The 20,809-nt window shown below is 33.2% G+C and overlaps 1 protein-coding gene across 3 annotated transcripts in view; it reads left to right on the top strand.

Moving 5' to 3' along the window:
- LOC119638369 (helix-loop-helix protein delilah) overlaps positions 1-20,809 on the top strand; it is a 38,913-nt gene that overhangs the window by 7,703 nt on the left and 10,401 nt on the right. The window contains exons 1-2 of one of the 3 annotated variants that reach the window (XM_038035122.1): positions 5,970-6,509; positions 6,573-6,657. The exons of the other annotated variants lie outside the window; for them this stretch is intronic. The gene's annotated coding sequence lies outside the window, so the exon portion shown is untranslated. Of the gene's footprint in view, positions 1-5,969; positions 6,510-6,572; positions 6,658-20,809 lie in introns of those variants that run through there. 3 annotated transcript variants of the gene reach the window in all.

Raw genomic sequence — 20,809 nt, 5'->3', positions numbered from 1 at the left:
TTTTCCCGAGTGAATTTCGCTGTGAAGGGCCGGGCGTTTAATCAAATTGCAGTATTTTTTGGGAACTACAAATGCCCTTTTAGACTTGTCGAAACTTACGCAAAGTAGAGTTTTTGAATGTCACTTTTTTATTAAGATATGGCTTTCACAATGTTTCGTTTCTCTCTATAGATTCAAAAATTCCATTTATACTTAAAGATTATCAAAGAGTTGGGCGCACTATAAGATGAGCTTGCGCGATTTTAATATTTGGGTTTTGGCTTACAATTTTGCGCATTGGCGGAGACTGTCGTGCATTGACGCGCCGTATAATCGAAGTATCAGACGCCTTATGACGTTCAACGTGATTTCCTGCTAGGAAGTCTTCATCTCGCGAATGCATAACGACGCAGCAAATAAGAAGACCCCGCTAATCGCCACGGCGATGGTAAGTTGGCAAGTCCCACGTGGAAACTTGTCAGATTGATACGCCCATATCCCAGCATCTGATGAAAACGAGACGCATTTGAACTCTTTGTCTTTTCATGGTTCAAGCACCCGATTGTAGATCGAAATATCACTCAACTAAAAATGTGTTCAAGTACGACCGTATAAGATGAATTTTAAGCATATATATCTTTCCACTTTCCCGCTATTCATGATATAAATTTACTCCGTTCATGCGGCTAAATTTTTAAAATACGCCATTCGCCGGCGCTACCTGTTTGGTCAAAAGTTCATAAAGTTCAGTAATTTTGTTCTCACCACCAAAAGTTAAGGCAAACACGTCATTCACAATTAATTCCTGTTTTTGTAAAACTTGCCGAGCACTAAAAAGTAAATTTATAAACAGCAACCTTTAGAAACGGTAACGTACAATATGTGTTAGGCTTCGATGCGCAAATATGTGCAGGAGAGCAAAGAGCAAAAAAAAAATTGTATCGATATCTCTTACACGCCTTCTTAAAATTATTCTATCCTGGTAATTTATATGCACATATTCCGATATATATGCAAACATTCGTTGCTATAGTTTGTTTAACTTTTTCCTCTCACCCTTTCTGTTATATCTGCCTGATAGTGGTGCAAGTCAAGGTAAATGTGCACAACGTCTTTTTTTCTTTCTTTCTATCTATCTATCTAATGCCAGCAATTGAGTAAACATTATTCGATGAGAACTCCTTACGGATGGATATTCATATATCATTAAATTTGAAACTTTTTAAAGTGCAAAGAGAAGAAATTTGCTTTCAATTTCGTAGACTGTTAATGACACAATTTCATTAAAATTACATCAATAATATTTTTCATATAATGAAGAATCTCAGTTATTTACTCTCATCCAATTACTCATCCATTCACTCAGTCACTCACTTTCTTAGGCACTCAATTCATTCAATATATTGCATGTTCGTGCGTTTTCTCAAATAATTTTCGCAATGTTCTTCATGTTTCTATAAATTTAATTAAAATCCTTGCAAACACATGTTAGCAATGCACGACTTATGAATAAGCATACACACATACAATCGCATATACATACAAGCTTACTCATGAACAATTTACCAGATAATATGATAGCAATTAACTCAAGTTGAAAACTAAAACTACGGAACTAACAAATAATAGATTCATATCCTGCGACTAGAGGGAGCTCTGTTCAGCTCCTGTTCATCTTCAACTTCTATTACACTATGTAGATTATAAAATGCAGTATACGTAAGCTTTTGGATGTAGTTGTACGTGCGTAGTTGTTTGCCGAAGATATTTAAGAGCCTTAACAAATCTCAACTAGAATTATATCCCTTTGAAAGTGGCCAAATAAAAATTTGAAAGAGAAGTAAATTACGATATAGTACATGTGTAGAAGAAGTAAAAATCTTGTGATAGCAATTGGTAGTGTAACGTAATGAGAGATAGTGGTTTATGGGAAAAATTGTAACAATAGTCAAGTTGTAGTAGACATTTTAGTATCTTTAGCTTACTGTTAATATTTTTAAAAAGCAAATTAACAGTGCAGCACAACCACTGTCAATGCTAGTGTGTCAATGGAAAATGTAGTAAAATGGAGTAATGTAGTAAAAACAATAGTAACGGTGGTATAAGTATCAGAGAGCCATATAGTACAAATGATATATCCACTCCGATGTTAACGTTACCAAAGCAATGCACGGCTGAGGCCTTATGCAAGTGTCAAACTTTTAGCTGTCATTCTTCTCCGTACTCACTTATTGATATGGATTACGCACTTGATAAAAGACAACCATAAAACGAAAATGGTAGAATGCTTGTTAATTAGACAACAAAGCATGCGAAGATGCTTTATAAAGAGAGAACGAAGAATTGCACCACAAAGATTTCTGTATAGTAGAGGTTTAAATACCGTACCACAACCACAGCAATTAAGCAGTCAAGGAGCGGAGAAACGTCACTTTTGTATAGACCAAAGACTTATAAGCCAAAAAAGAGTCAAAGCAATAGCTATACAAATCAAATTGAAACTCAGAGAAAAATGTAGAAATCTCGTACGACAGTAATTAGCAGGATTAAGCAGTAGTGAAAGACGATTCTTGCGTGCCACGCAAAATGCTAGGTGAGCAACTAAGTTTGCGGGTGGCGTTAATCGCATCCGTAACGGGCAAATGTATGTCTTTTATCTATTCTCGCGCAATAACTGCGTCAAAATCTACGGTAGACTGCATGTAGGTTGCTTCACGGTAAGATGAATATGTCGTAGGATGAATATGTCAATATTTACGTTGAAATTTTAACACTAGAACTACCGGCGATTGAGGTATGCCTATTTCTTCTGGAGGCTTCAAAATGACTTGTTTCTTAAATTACCAAGCCATTTAAGAAGAGACAGCAATTTTTAGTTTTTATATATTTTTTATTTCTACGGACAAAAATTTAATATAATCTGAATAATAGAATAGAATAGAATAGAAAAAATTTATAAAATACTTATGCATAAAATCAAAGACATTTTATACAAGTTACAGTTATTTTAGCAGAACATTTACCACAGTCTCGTTTATGGCATGTACAACAAATATTGTGGAACGACCGGTTAGTTATTTGTAGTCAATTGCAAGTTCTTCGGATAACTTGAATAAAAAGTCTTTTCTTGAAATATTTTCTCCTGTTGTTTCCTTATATAATATCCAGGCATTTATTCCGGCAAGATCTAGGATATTGTAAAACACTTGTAATGGCCATCTTCGGGATCCAGCTTTCAAAGTATATTTCCGTGCCGTTTGATCCGTAACATCTACGCCAAATTTTGTATTGCCATAAAATGTAACTGTTTCAGGTAAACGCTTGCCATTATTTTCAATTTTTACAGGTTTATAACACATTTGACTGTTTTCAATAAATTTATTTCATACCTCTGAAAGTAATGCATATTTTATCTGTTTGCAATTTTTGGCTTCTTTCATCTTTCTTATCGAACCGAATTAGCCGAAGAATTTCAGTGAATTTATTTCTGCTCATTGTCTCATAGAAAATTTGGGAACCCATTTGTCGGACCATATATATGAAAGTTTTAAGTTTTTTGCTTCGTATGCACCACGAGCATATAAAATTGCTATAAACACATTCAACTCTGCTGACGATACAGTCCAGTCAATGTTATTCAGAATTCGACGAGCCTCTGCTTCAGTGCAAGTCTCTATATGTTTCATAACACTATTGCAAAGTATCGAAGAAAATGCTGTTCTTACACTACTTTTCATAATATGCCGTTTCCCGTATGCCGTTGGACCTGACATTTCTTTGAAAATGTTGTGTACTGGTGTTCTTCCTGGTGTTGAATATTCTTGTAGTTTTTTCATATGACTCATCTCCGTGTAAATAGGTATACTGCATACAAATTTACAAAAAGAATTATAAACAAAAAAATATAACATATAATATAAATATATATAATATAAATATATATATCTTAGAAAAAATTGTGCAAAATTTTCTGAAACAAAATGCACCTGAAATGAGTTATAATTATAAAAAATGTCAAACAAGTCATTTTGACCCCCCTTGGTAATTCTAGGGTTAAGCGATCATAACTAAATGCGGATCACACAGACGATAAACAAACGTCCAGGGCGAAAGGAACGAACGAAAGTAAATTCTGCAAGAATTCCACATCAGTCTAAACTGCATGTGTTTTGTGGATGTCCTTGTATCTTGCCCACCGAGGGATAGGGACATGTCCATTTCGTTTATACATATTTTCGATCGGCATCAAAGTATCGGTCGGTCTAAGCATGTCCCTATGCCTCCCTGTCTGTTTGTCTGTCTGTTTTTGTAATGTCTATGGTAAACATTTTCAAAGAACATGCCCACATGGGAACAACAGGTAATGACACGCATGTTCTTAAAAACAAAAAAAAAAAAGAATTTATCTTATTACTCATGAACTGCAACAATAAATACTTGCATACGCCATTCTAATACAAAAGTGATGCATGTAACAGTTTCGGCTACAGCCAAATATATTTTTCTTACTTGAAATATTAAACTTTTGCTTTAGTCACTTATCATATCGACAGATATTGTCTACGAGTAACGAACTAATATAAGTAAACAACAAAGTAACAATCTTGTCTTTCCACACCGTCGCTGAAAAGTCGACACCATTACGTAGTGAGAAATTTCCTTCTCTTTAATTCGCCTAGAAATCGTCGTCTTTACTAGATCTTCTTGTTCAGAAGTCTGCAATAAGGTAATCTATTCTGTCATACAGTTTCGACATAAGAAATCCTTTGCTTTGAAAAATACTGTGCCAGCGGCAATGATGTGTAAAAGTTATCGGAAAAAAAAACACTATGCAAAAGTTGCTGCGCAAAAAGATATTAACTTAGTTTTTAAATATTCGACGTAAATCTACACCACTAGGAATTGAAGGGTTAATATGATGCGAATATATTTCTTGGAAAGAAAACTATTTTGCTGTCTTTATATCTTCATCGCGAACTTAAAATATATATTCCTTACGTTTATGCATGCGTGTATATGTGCAAGTAAATGTTAAACACTTAATACCGTTGTTTACCTAACAACACTTTTTGAATCAATTTATTTGTAAAGGCCTCTAACTATATATTGATTACAGAGGTATGTTTTTCTACGCGCTGTTCATTGTTCAGCCAAAGTGAAGACATGCCAACGTATCCGTTGTTTGTATTAGTAAATGGCGGTAGCGGTAATAAGTAAAACTATTCAATTACGCGAAAATCGCTTCAAATGTAAAATTTCCTGTTAGACCAATTATCGCACGTTGTAAATTGAGAGAGAAAATTGCACAGACACTTATACACTTACATACATGCACGAATATCAGCACTTTTCTGAAAATGCTTTCTTCACGATAACCGAACACGTTATAAACATATAGAAAAATTTGGTATTGTGCTGTGTTGTTCTTACAGTGCATGCATGTCAACGTCAAAATGAAAATTAAGTTTTCGTGCAAAATTCTTCAACAAATTTCTATCGAAAATTATGTACACAATCAACGATAAAATCCAAAATATTTCCGGTCGGAGGAAAGAAACTAAAGAAAAGGCAGCAACAGCAGTAGCAGTGGCAGCAACAACGACAACAACAACAATACCATTTCCTTCCTTCGTAGTTTCCTTTTAACTTCCTATCATGTATCCACACAATCTCATCAGATTGTTCGCTCAAGTGATAGACTCTTCATACAATAATAACAATAACAATAACAAAAAGAAAAGCCCATATACACACACACACACACTTATATCTATTTGTATTTATTACAGATGCTACTTTTTGTTCAATACAGATCATTACAGCGTAGTCTTGCACTGCTGCTACTGCTTTGCTGCCGAATATGTTGCATATACGTATGTATGTTTATAATTGCAAAGGCGGAGATGTTTTGACATATTAAGTTTATACATTAATCTTCCTGAAGAGATGTGTTCAAACGTGCACGCACCTGCTTTTCATTGCAGTTATAGTTACTTGTTAACGGTTTATCTGAGCACTTCATTTATGTGCCGTACAAAATATGGAAAAATGTGAAGATCATGTGATTAGTTCGAATTTGCTATCAAAATACAGTGAGGATGAACTCTTCTTGATTCGAAGCAGTGAAAATTTTATGAATTATATTTTTCACTTGGCTTTATAAATATTTTGCATAGTATATATAGCATATCTAACACCAATAGGAGATGGATGGAATCTTAAAACCAATAAAAAATGACCAGTGAGACCAACTAAATATTTGTAACAGAAAAGAATGCGAAACTCTCTATGTATATTTAATCAGTCTGAATATAGAAATCAATTTGAATTTGTCTGTCTATCTGACAATTGGTTGAAATTAAGATGACGACATCGACCCTTGTCTAAAAATTAAGAGTGGTCAACAAAGTTTTTACTTGTCGCTCTCATTGGATTTGAAAACCAATACAAATGTTTGCGGCGTTTACATTTACTCCTAGAATTTGATCCATAATTCTTGCGGAATTGCAACAGCTGCAGAAATGAAAGTAGTAAGTAAGCTAGAGCTGTACACAAATAAAATAGAAAAAAACCCAACAATTTTTTGCTTTTAGCTTCATGAAAATATTTCTAGAGAACTGAAATTTTGCGTTGTCTCGGTCGGTCTACACCCGCAATTATTAATAAAATTTAAATAAGGTAGGAGCGCAGTTATAGCGATTGATTTTCGGTTAATTGTAGATTCATTATTGACCAACTGTCGATTAACTATAGATTAATTATCGATTAACAATAAAATTGTGAATCCATTTAATTTCCAATTAATTCTAATACCCACTAGCAGCCTCTTGATTCAACTAGAACAAATTAAAAATATATTAGAATTAAAAATTGTCGATTAATTATCAATTAAGTATCCGTTAACTGCTGATTAATTATCAGTTATCTATCGATTACTTATCGTTTAACTACCGATTAACTGTTGATTATCTTTCGGTTAACTATCGGTTAAAAACTACGTGTCGGTTAACTATCAGTTAACTATAGACTAACTACCGACCCACTATCAATTAACAATCGATTAATTATCGGTTAACAATTAACCATCGATTACCGATAAAATTTCAATTCCATTTTATTTTCAGTTAATTCTAATACATCTTACCAAATTTTTCTTTCAATTATTGGAAATAAAAACTATCGGTTAACTGTCAATGAAATAACCGTTAACTGTTGATTAACTGATGGTTATCCATCGATTATCTATGGATTATCTATCAATTCACTGCCCATTAACTGTCGATTATCTATCGACGCACTATCGATTAAGTGTCTTCTAATTACCGATTAACTGTCGATTAACTGTCGATTAACTGCCGATTAACTATCTATCATCTATCGATTAGCTGTCGATTAACTATCGGTTAAAGATAAAGTTTACATTTTTTTTTCAATTTTTCTAATTAGGTGGAGGAAGAACATCCTGCTAATGAATGCAAGTCCTTAAAAATGCAAAAACACGAAACGTGTTATACCTACCTAAAATATATATAATAGCAATGATTGTGGTACATGTTCATCTAGCGTAACTGCGTTTGTGAAATACGTACCCGATAATTATAATTATAAAAAAAAAAACACAAATAAACATAATTATTCGTAAATAAAGTTATTTTATTCACACGAATGACAGTTAACATGAGGGACGTTAGAGAGTACAAAAATGATACCATCAAAAAGCATTCAATGCTCAGAACTTGTTGCGTACATACAAAGTTAACTGTTTAGCAGTTAACTGAGCGCCATTAGTAAGCTGATCAGAACTCCCTCTGGATCGAACATGCAAGCGGCTCTAAGAAATATACGAATAGTAGGTTTTTTGAAATACCTTCACGGAATCGAAGGTTATAGACAAAAATTTGATACAATTGCCAATGTTCTGTTGTTGTTTCAGTTCCTTCTAGATTATGGTCGTGCATATGGGCAAATTACATCTGCTCTTTAAATTTAAAGAAGCGATTTTTTATTGTTTTCCTTATAGCGAATTAACATTTTTAACCGCCGGCAATTTGGTAAAATAAAAGCAAATTCGCAGTCATTACTGCCACCAGTGTAAAGTACAAGAAGTTAAAAACCAAAGTAATCCATAAAGAAACATGAAAAACGCGTGGAAGAGTTAATGTTATAGCTTATGCCTGCTTAAGAGATACCAATATATATACCAAAATTGCAATAAAAATATACAATGCAATGCAATACAACGCAACATAACAAAATGTTTCATTACTTATAAAGCAAAAGCAACAAGTTCTTAAATATTTGCTGCACTCTTTCAAGGTTTTCGAATTGTTTTTCTTTTCCTGCCACAAAATTTTATAGACAGATGGGTAGATGTGAGTGTAAATGCAAGCATTCATTAAGCATTTCGTGTTTGCCTTACGCAAACATACAAACGAATACATACAAATTGAATTTTTGATGAATTTATAAAATTTTTTTTGCAAGTTTTTCCTCAAGATTAACGCTTTAAACTTTTCGTAGAACAACAAGTTTAAGCGTTAATGCAAAGGGTACACACTGATAATTAAACACGAGGATGAATGTAAATGGTGTCAAAAATTGCAAATAATTTCCTTTTAACTTTTAAGTAAATAAATTTGCTTAAAAATATATTTTGTTTTTAATAAAAATAGTCGCTTGCATATATTCTGATCAAGCACATCTATTGATTAGAATAACAAAGTAGAGCGAAAAGATCAATGCACACAATAATTAATTTGATGATTCTTGACCTTTCTCTGCATAAAATAACAGTTTCCACTTTAGTATCACTAAGCTATTTAGTGTGTACAGACACTAATCATGGAACGCCCAAAATTGCATTTTCGGCATTCCTTACTTTTGCTGTTTGATTTAAAGAAATCTGCTGCCGAACCCTAGCAAACACTTTTAGGAGCTTAAGGTTATCCTGGTCCTTCATATCCTAAGTGTCAGCTTTGCTTTCAAAGGTTGAAAAGTGCCTGTAGAAACAAAAAAAGTGCAAAAACAAGAAAATGCAAGACCTATTGGACGAAACCCAGAAAGCCCACAAAGTTTCAAAGAACTTTCAAACAGCTTACTAGTTGAGGAATCAAATTTTTCGGGACGTTTACGTGCGTTCGGAAAGATTCAAAAGGATCGAAAGTGGCTGACAGACGAGTTGACCGGAATTGCAATTTCGAACATTGAGGTTTCATTGCTTGCCCGGAACATAAATAAAAGTTTTCCGTGGCTAATTCTGATACACGAAGAACAGTAGATCCACGATGATAATCCCAATACAAAAATTCAACGGTTAATCCAAGAGAGACATCCACACCGAAACCATAAACCACGACCATAGAAGGCTTGGTGTGCATATGGAAGGATCAGTAAGGCATAGTGTATTACAAGCTGCTGAAACCAAAAAACGAAAATTGAAGAAACTGAAAAATTTGTTGTAGCAAAAAAGAGCAACAATAGGGGCTAACAGATGCAATGTCATCCTGTCGCATAACAACGCCCGTTGCAAGAGTTATCAAAGATAACGACTGTTGCAGCTCGAATGAAAAGTTCTGGCACACTCAGCCAGACAAAGCGCCTTCCGATTACCACTTGTTCATATCGATATAGCATACCTTGGTTGCGATGCGGTTTCAAAATGCGAAAGAAGTGCAAAAATGGGTCAATGATTGGATCGCTCCCAATGCATTATCGTCACGTTGCCAGAAAAATGGGGAAAAGTTGTAGAGAATGATGGAAAATATTTTGATTAATACGTATTGGACAAATGCTTCTCAATAAATGACTTTTTCAAGTAAGAAGATGATCAAAATACATACAAGCACCAAATATCCTAAAAAGGCGAATAATTTTATCTCCAAGCTGTGGCAAGTTGCGTAAAAACCGTATACTTATTTAACAACATTAGCTAATCTAAACACTCAATGTACAAATTTGAAAGAACAGGATATGTAAGCAGATAAAACACTAAGTTTAATATATGAGAACTTTCCAAGACTCAAATCTAATATTTGCATAAAAGGTGTACAGTTAAATTCCTGCCGTTTTTCTAAAAGATTCGAATGTTTTTAAAGTTTACTTGTTACAAAGCTAAACTGTCGAAGTATGCCTTATCATTATCGGTGATATTTTGTCATGTATCGGGAAAGTTGTCAATGACCTCGTAATAAAAATTGGCCGATTTGGGGGCGAAATAGCAACCGAGCCATTTTCTTGCACATGCAACTCTCAACTAAATTATTCACTTAGTTGTTTCTGCGGGAGACAGACGGACCTATGCGAACTTTGATCGTTTTCACGGCTACAATTTTTCGTCCAAAACCTCGCAAACTATTTTCTATGTGTTTTCTAACTTATTGCATTTTCATTCCTAGCCAGCCTACTCATTTTCGCAGCTTTAGGTGCCTTTTTTTCCAGATTAAAAATGCAGTTCCATGCCTTTAAATTTCGAGATATATTGCACAACGAGTGGTAAATGGCAAAAACTTACGCCGCTGAGACATCAATGTCTAAGTTGTGCCTATCAGAAATTTCAGAAAAATTGAAGGCGTCGGGTACGTCTTATGAAGCAATCAATTTCCAAAGTAGGAATTTCTTTGTACACTAAGCTATGCCTGAGCATATATGACCAACCCATTTGTGTTTTCAGATGCGTTTCTTAGAAATCAGTGCACAAAATCGTGTAAAAACATATATGGAACTTATGATAAATTTGGGGGTATGTTCCACAACTTAGAAAAATTCTGTAATAAGAAAAAAGCCCAAAGCTCAGAAACTCGTGCAAAAAAAAGTAATGAAGAAATTCATTTTACACTTTATAAAGCAAAAACAAAAAAATTAATTTTTATCACAAATATAAATTAAAATTAGTGTACAGTGAAAATGCAGTCCATAAATAAAACATGAAAAAACTTTAATTGAAATTAGGAATAACTAACACATGCCGTTAATATATGTGTCGGAAAAAGCCACTGACTCCTGATCACAGTCTTCGCTCAATTATATTTTATTGCTGCACAAATAGGTTTCTGTGAGACATTGTCAAAACTAGAATTATGAAAAGGAGTTAATTTTTTTGATTTGTAGTAGAGCAATAAATTCGTGTACATAAAGTGTTTTCGATCGCACTGCTGAACCGCATTATTTTAAAATCGTGTAAAAATGACCGTGTTAAAAAAGATTTGTATATATAGTAAATACTACGTCGTAATAATAATAAGTAAAATCACCTTACACACGCAGTAGCAAAGGTATATATGTATGCATACTTGTACGTAGGAACATTAAGTTATTTGATTCTCAGATAGTTTTTCTTCAAAGAAATGTAATACGCGCGCATAAAAGCCATTCAAGTTTTTATGACCTGCGCGTAAAGATCAAAGCTTTGTGCAGAATGAAAGATGTTTGCTTAGATTTAAGTGGCTAGAAAAACGAGCCCAGGCATCAAAGGATGCTTGACTAAGCAAATATTGACAACTACTTTATCAGTTTACATACAAATTGTCTCAGTAGCAGATGTTCGCTTTTGATTCCGATAATTTTAAACGATTCTTGTAAGACGGAGAGATATATCTGTTATTATTATTATTATAACTTATTTAGACCAAAGAAATCAAATCTAGGACTAAAAGTAGGATGAGCATTGCGAACTAGGACTATTTGCTCTTCTTTTTTGTTTTTTAAGATACGGATAGCTTTTAGGACCGGCAAGCTATCTGCGATGATTTAACTTTACGAGCCAGGTTTATGATCTGAAAAATAGCTTTAGCTTCGGTTGTAAATATCGTCGTAAATAAAAATTCTTGCTATAAATATAAATGTGAATACGAGTATGAATGCAAACACGGGTACAAATGTGGATATAATTATAAATATAAGTAGAATATAGCTTTTCTAGGCGACAGTTCAATCTTTAAGTAGAATTTCAACCCCAAGTATCAAAACTCAATTCCTTAGAACTGTAATGGATCGAGTTCTGTGCCATAGAAAGAATATTGTTTATAGAAAGTTGTTTAATTGGAAGACAAGAGACTACTGAATCGTTACTGGATGATAAACCATAAACGTGTTGCGATATCTATGGCTCAAATAAAGAGAATACCGTTATAGGGCAACAGTTAACATTGCGACGTCAAACAAGTCAAGCGCACATTGGACCAAACGTTATGTGCGGACATGTCAGTAAGCCGACTTGGACCGTTCTTGGACTAAAGATGAAGTTGAATCTAATGAACATCTGGGTCAGATTTTCGAAAATATCTTTATCCGATCAAAGATTATATGAAATGTGAAAACTGGAAACGTAAAAAAATTCACCTCCAATTTAATCGCAATTGGGTGCAGAAAATTCCAGAAAATTCTACTAAAGGAGAAGTAAATTGAATATAAATCGACTTCAAAATTTTGTTGTTAGGTTTGAACGCATTATTAAACCGATCATGACCCTTTCTGCGCCAAATATACAAACCGTCCTGATGAACGTTTTGATAGCATCTTTTTAGAAATACATTATATTCACGGAATCGAAGGTTATAGACAATAATTTGAAAAAAAAAAGTAACGATATCTGCCGAAGTTGTATGATGGCCGTGCAAGGATCCCCAGAGTCGGCATCATACTGAACGTAGGATCACCTCTTACAATACCGGCTGATTCAAAATCGTTTCCTGAATCGATTTAGGCTTATCGCAGGTCGGAGCTTGAACAAAATTTGTAAACTGACATATCTTGGTGCAAGGACAAATTTTGTTGTTGTTTGTTGTCTAACGTGGATCGGGACGCTTTCTCGACCATTTCGCAAAATAACGCTTTATTATGAGAAGCCCGCATATGAATAACTGTCGGGTAACGTCAGGTTGGCCGTGGGTCATAATACTGTTTTACTTGTCCATTTTATTTATTTTAATTATTTTACTTACCTAAGCGCCGGAGCTATCTGCGAATTGTTACATGAGGGTTTTAATCGAAGGTGCAAATGTTGTTAGATACGAACAAATTCTCTTTTACTGTTTTTGTCCAACATATCTGTTTTCTTTTTTTGTTGAATTTCTTAAGCGCAATAATATATTTGATCAGCACTTTTTTCTTTTAATGCTCTTTATATATTTATCTAATGATGGCGTACAAAGCGTTTCTTTCCAATAACTTAAATCTCCTATGATTATCGAGGGCATTTTAAAAGTTACAATCCATACCTTTTTTGGCCATACTGCCATACCGCCACATACACAATGTCCATTCATTCATTCATTCATTCATTCATTCAATCAATCATTTGATCTAGTTTATCCAACCACACATATTTATATAGATATTGAAAAAACAACAATAACAACAACAACAAAAAACTTATTGGAAAAATTATTAATTAAAATTCAATCACATATATCGATAACATTTATTAGTAAAACAATGCCAAAGTTAATTATCGAATATTTTTGTCGCTGCACATTAACTTTAAAAACAGATTAAATAATATTTCTCTCTCCGTGTTGGTATATGTATACGTGTGTGTGTGTGTGTGTGTGTGTGTGTGTGTGTGTGTCTGTGTGTATTTTTCGTTATGATTAATAATTTAAATCCTTAAAAGGAGAAAAATACAACACCGCAAGTAAACGATATCTTGCACTGACAGCTTACTCTTACAAGTACAGAAAAACCAAGCAATAACATGTTTCTCACGGCTATGTGAAGTACTTTAATTAGCCAATATAGAAATGTTTCCATTTTGTTTTGTTTTTTTTTTTTTTCTTTTTTTCTATTGATAGTTAAGCTTAACTATAAAAATAGCATCGAGTGAAAAACATCTTTATAAACTTTTATGTTTACAAAATTGAATCGCGAACAGTTCATCTAACACTAAACACTGTAACAGCAAGACTCCTACTCGTTTATGAAAACAAACTGTAGATCTCATAACATAAACAAACACAACTAGTATGATTTGTATCATATTTTCTTTTTGGAACCATTTATTTAAGGTATTATTGATAAAAAAAAAGAAAAAACAAGCAAAAAAAAACCTCTTTTTAGCCTTTAAAGAATTATATAAGTAGTTGTAGTTGTTGTTATTGTTGTTGTTGCTTTTATTACTATCTTGCTATGTGTTGTTATTGTTGTGGTTGTTGTAAATATACAAGCATCCTTGACTCACTTATGCCCAAGATGGCAGACAGGCATAACTGCACTTACACTTACATACGCACGCAAACACATAAAAAGATACACACATACACACACTAAGGCATATATGTGAACCTATAACAAAACTTAAACTAAAAAAAAAAATACATTTATCAAAGCATGCTTAGTTCGATATGCTCCGAAATAAATGCCATAAATCAAAATATAACTTTATTTAGACTTAAACAAAGAACTTTGTGTCCTCATTGAACCTGTTTTACATAAAGCTGTCAATCATGTGGTGTTTATTTTCTGAATTTTAGTAGAAGAAGAAGAATAGTAATCAGAATAGAGAGAGAAGCAATTTATAAAATTATTTGAAAAAAAATTTTAAATTGTTAAATAAATTAACACAAAGAAATTATATTCCCTTCGAGTACAATGCTGCAAACCCCTAACTGCCTAAAATAAATTCTTATTAAAATTGAACTGAAACATTTCTACATTTTATACAGACATCTGCTATACATTATATATTGCTGGCAAACATTTTTCATATTGTTTCTTGGATTCAGCGGGGGAAGCATATCATAATAGATTTTCCAAAATCGTTATTACTCTTCGAAATATGGATCGGCGAGCCTATAAGGTACAAGAATCAACGCGAGTAGAAAAGTCTTTTTCCGTTCATGTCTGTTTTTTATTTTCTTTGTTGAATGAAGAAATCAGACCGCAAATCTTTGCTTGCTTTCGTTAGTTCAAAGCCGATCTCACCGATCGGATCAATTTTTTTTTATTATGAGTTAAAGTAATTTTTTTGAAACTAATATCAAGGAAAATGAATGGATGAATAATGTAGGGATTTTGAGTCTTGAGTAAGACTTAAAGTGTATAAAGAACTTTTTCTCAGGGCTCAGTGATAGCTTTAATTCCGTGTTTTTGCTTCACCTCCATTTTATTTATCTGCAATTGCTATTTTATAATTGGTAGATTATTCAGCGCACTGAAATATCATTACTTGGGCTTTACGGGTACACAAACGCTACTCGCCTTTTCTCTTTCTCTACGCTCATAATCCCTCCCACGCCTACACATGTAAGGGACATAACCCGAGTGGCTAGCCACAGAAAAAAAAAGAAATTTGAAACCCATGTTTTGGACTACTTAAAGGTGTGGGACGCCTCAAGGCTTGATAACCTTTATCAGTAACTTTTTCCTGCTTTAAGGAATGTGTAAAGGACAAATTCCACCGTAAATTCTTCGAAGAGTAAAGTGTTTACTTTCGCTTAATAGACGCTTTGAACCTTCTAGAAGACGTGGGAAAAAATTCATTCCCAAGGCAAAAGGTGTTGTCCTTAAAATTTTGTGTTATTTCCAGAAGGGAGCACATGCCTAATATTAGTCATTTTTATGTAGCAAAAGTATATGTATGTTTTGCCACACGTTGGTCTTCACTTATTTAGATCTAACGTAATCTGTACATCTTTGATCGACTTTACTTTTTATTGTAACATGCTATGTCTGGGCCCCTCGCTCGTAACGACCTAAATCTGTTCGTCATGTGAACCTTTCCCCACTTTAATTTTATGTGATGAGCAAAACTATAAATAGAAAAATAGCAAGAGAGGTCTAAAGGGTCGAAAAAACAGGCAAAGTTAAAACGATTTGAGGCCGTAAAAACATACACGTACATGTCATTGATAAGCTAGCTAGTTCGGGAGAAATGTGGGGTTTCAAAGTTTATCCTACAGACAACCGCCTGGCGGATACTGCGCCTAATGTTTTACTTGTTGAGTTCCGATATTTAACACCACTTCCGAACAAAATACCCTTAGTGTAGCTTCACTGAAACAATGGTTTTGTCAAGAAACTGAAAGTTCGAGACAAGGTTTCATGTTCGTTCTGAATTTGGCAATGGAGATATACAATTTCGCTGTCCCTTTCCTATATCATTTCCTATATCATTTAAAACACGCAATGAGTAAATTTTAAAATTATGTCTTGAACAGACATCAACAAAACCAGCACCTTCGAGCTTAAAATCGTCACGGAAAGGTAAGATATATTAATAGAATTTCTTTGGTCCCGAGATTACTATGAGACTAGTACTAAAAATTGGTGCAAAACTTGTTTTCTAAAACGTTAAACGCATTTATCTCGAAACACTTCAACAATCTTGACTTTTTTCATTGCAAATTTTTTACAGTACGTTTTTCAAAATTTAACGTTTTTTATTAAAAAAAGAAAGTTTTTTTTATCGAAAATTAAGTTTTTCATTCAAATACGCGCTTGTCCTAGAAATATCAATATTTCTAAAATCCCCTACGTTTTACACTAGACAGAGAAATCTAGATTGAACGGTTTTTTTTTTTTTAGGTTTAATTGAAATTTTTTGTGGCAGTTACGTTCTTTGCAGCAGAGACCATTAAATTGATAGTACCTTGCGCAAAATTGCTCCGGCGCTGCCATTTTTTGATATTTGTCAGAGAGAAAATTTTTTTTTTTAATATTTAAATATAAGACTAATGACTTTTTCAAATAATATTATTTTGCTACCCTTTCTTTCATCTAAAGAAGAATTGTAATGTGTTATCGACATCTTAGGTAAATGTACATCTTCACGGCATTATGCGATTAAATTTGATACACAGACACCGGTGTTGAAAGATGCGACCAAATTTTTTTTCATTGCTTCATTTAATATTTTTTTCATGTTTTCAATGTCGTCGTAGCTTGCCATAAAAGGAAACATATTGACAAGGTGCGTGTTAAGCGAAAATTTTTTCTTTTTATCGAAATTTCAAATTTTCTTTCGAAAATAGATGCCCGATATGTTTGAAATTGAAAACTCAACATGAAACTTATCAAATATTTCTTTAGTTCAGGGGCTTACCTGTACTAAGTGCTGCATATCACGAACAAAATGATGGAACCGGTGCGCATCCATATTTTAATACTGAGCGTCCAGATGGCGTGACATCGATGAAGTCGACACGAAATAATTAAAACAAAAAATTGTAACGATATTTGAATTTCTTTCTATAGCTATAGTTACGAAAACAGTGAAATGCACTAATAATATCGACCACATGTTCGTATTATATTCCCAAATTTCTTTTGCCCTTTCAAGGATTGCACCAAAAATAAATGTCGCCCAAACCAAAAAAATGCTGCTTGCAAAGCCTCCATTAATCATAATACGAGGTATCGCGGTAATGTAACATAGTTACTTATTCCGTTTCCTAACACAAATGCCCTTTTGTTTTTCTTGGATGTAGCCAACAACGAAAATGTCTAAAGCAACAAAAATTGGACTTCATAGATATTTATAACTTCTTCTTACGCGGAAATAATCGAGTTCAAAGGGCAAGCAAATCACCTATCATTCAACACGAGCCAAAAGATTTCCAGGGGAAAATAGCGAAACAAACGTTTTTTTTTTTTTTAGTTGAAAACCTCCTTGACTAACTACGTTATAAATAAGTCGACATTTTGCTTTCTTATGTGGCTGGCTGTGCCTCAGACTGATACTGGATGCCGGAGATATCAAAATAGTTCTATTGTGGTGAAAACCGATGTCTGCCTCAAAATCTTGCATTTTTGCCTTAAATCCTTGAAGCTGCAAAGACGGATCGCAAAGACGTACGTTCCTAATGCATATTTCAAGTCATTGTGCACATCATAATAACATACTTTCTTAGTTCTTTAAGCTCCTCTTAGTGATAGGCTCAAAAAATTTCTTAAATTGTATTTGATCGAACTCTAAGCAACTCGAAGCCGCAACATCATGACGGCTTTCTTGCATACAGGCAACATATTCTCTTTCAGAGATATATTAACCGATGAAAAATTTGACTTAAAAAAAGGATTTATAAGCAGATAAATACGAAAATTTGAAAACATGATATGTGTGTAAAAGTTAATAGAACAAAAAAATCCCATGCACTACTAATGGAATGTATTTTAGAAAACTTTTTACCACGGCGAGCCGGACTTCTTGGTGATAAAGGAATTTTCTACTGCTTTTGTAAAGAACAAGTCTGCGCAGCATCGAGCATTGGGTAAGCGCTTCCGATGGTTCATTTTGCGCAAACCATTCGATGCGGCAATAAATGCCTAAATGGCATGGCGTACACATCGGCGATTTAACATATATATACATCGAAACTGTCTACAAAAATTAAGTTTATCTTCAATATTTTCTAGGTTAAGTTCGAACAACAACAAAACGCCTTGCTTTTATTACGAACTTTGTTAAAAAAGCGAATATTTTCGCTTTTTGTCGTACACTGCGGCCCGAAATTTTCAGTCCTTCAGATTATGTTTTCCTTACCAGCGCCACTTATAACCCTAAAGACCCGATGAGTGTTTAGCTTATGCAGTTACCGAGAATCACATTAAAATATGATATGAAGCAAACGCGATGTGTGCTATATAAGAATTGAGTTTTATTCACCGTATTGTACTTCTTCCCATCGTGCTAATGAATAGTATACGAAAACTAATAATGGTTATTAAAAAATGTAATCCAAATCGAAACGAAGAATAATTAAAAATTTTCAAAGTTTTTCTCAATTTTTTTAACAAATGCAGTTAAACGATAAACATTACTAAGGTTAATTCTTCGGTTTTGGAACTTAAAAATGTAATGTACGAAAATCCGACACCTCAATAAAGCGATTCGGTAATCATTTTAATAAAGATGATCATATAAATATGTATTAATATGTATACATACCTAATGGATTCCTTAACTGCCATCGGTTACTCCATAAATCCCCAATTGTTTTTGTTTTGCCCGCAACGCATCGAATTGAAACATGTCTTCTCTCTTCGGCTTATAATTCCACACTTCTGTCCATTTGAATTTCTTGTTCTTTTTCTTCTTCTTCTATTCAAAAAATCAAGAACCGAAAATGACCCAACCTCTGACTACTATATTAATGTTACAAGGTATCGTGAATACCTACGCAATTAGAACATAAGAAATAATAGTTGAATGTATAACAGGGTGAATACATTAAATAACACTTTTCCCTAAAAAATGTTAAGCAATCCTTTAATAAAGTGTACTATGATTCGGTTGAAGCTAAGTGAATCTCTCTTTTATTCCTTTTGCTTTTTTGATACTTGAAATGCTTCTTCTACATACATATGACGATCGATTGTTTAAAGTATTTTTTTAGCTGATATTTTTTATTTTTTTTTTAATGTTTATATGTGTTAAATACAAACATGTTGTTGTGGTTGTTGTTTATTGATGTTGCTGTAATGTTTTCTATTTTAGTTATGGTAAGATTTTCTTGTTATTTTTGTTAATGTTGTTGCCAATTGCCATTACCTTTGTTTTTGTAATTGTTGCTGTTGTTGTTGTTATTATTGTCAGTCATTTTGAAGCACACTTAACAGGAATGTTACGTTTCCTATTATAGCTTTTAGTTAATTTAAAAGTTTCACATTTTTAGTTATAAACGATAAACGTTGACTGTCAACAAAACAAATGAATGAGCAGACAGACACACAGAGAGACGGACAGACAAAAGGAGAAAAAAAACAAACGAACAAAAAAAAAAGAAAGAAAAAAACTATGCAAGCAAACATTCCGAAAGACTGATGGGCAGATAAACGAATTTAGAAACCGAATAGTTTTTAAACATATTTCAAAGAAATATTGAAAATGTCGATATTTTTGATAATTTCGATGTAAAGTGAACAATAAAACTAAACATCATTATTATATATGAACTTAAAAAAAGAGAAAAAAAAAACTCGTAGAAAATGTAATAAAAATAAAATTTAAAAAAAATAATAAGGAATGAAATATAATCTTTTGTGTCCCACAAACCCTTATTTCTGTATAAAACTATTATAGAATATCAGTAACTATGTCAATGCATTACAGTGGCATAACATGATTGTTGCCTTTCGACGGTTCTTTTTTTTCATTCAACGGTAAGAATTTGAAGTAAAGAATTTTTCTTAACAATTTCATGCCATTATTTGTAAACATTTAATGCAAGATTTAAGTTACTTTTGAAACCTTAGCCAGAAGTTTTTTTTTTTTTTTTTTTTAACTTTACTATATATATGTATACAATACTATATGTGCATATATGTATAAAATATAAGCCGTAAACATCATCACAACTATACGCATACTTTAGATGCATGCATGTGTAAATGTGTGTTAAAAAAAAAATGTAACTTTTTCCCCTTTTCTCTCGCGCTCGCTATCAATTTATATTTGTAACTTGTTCATGTGCTTGTATTGCACCTCTCTTGGGAGTGTTGCTTTGGTTATTGTTGTTAAATTTTTGAAAACACATTTCATACCCACACCACAAGGGGTATATTAGATTTGATAAATATTTCAAATGCAGAGAAAATTGTATCGATCTACATAATTTGAGAATGAGATATGAAGACAGTGGAATGTCTGCACGTCTGTCCATCTAATAAAAACAAGATTGCAATATCAAGACGAGATTTTTTTGTTGCCCTCGTTACTTTACTTACGAACAATTAGTGAAACCAGCCTAGAGTCCAAACTACAATTATCAAAAATCGAACAATTCCTTTCTTTCTACTGAACTAAAGCCACTTCTATGATAATGCTTTAAATTGATGTCTATAAGAAAATTTCCTCCAGATCAGAAGCAAAACAAGACACACATAAAGCTCTCAGTTA

The sequence above is a fragment of the Glossina fuscipes genome, unplaced genomic scaffold, assembly GCF_014805625.2.
Source record: "Glossina fuscipes isolate IAEA_lab_2018 unplaced genomic scaffold, Yale_Gfus_2 88, whole genome shotgun sequence".
Taxonomy (NCBI): Eukaryota; Metazoa; Arthropoda; class Insecta; order Diptera; family Glossinidae; genus Glossina; species Glossina fuscipes.
Note: the sequence above shows the minus strand (reverse complement) of the source record. Positions and strands in the feature narration are given on the sequence as shown.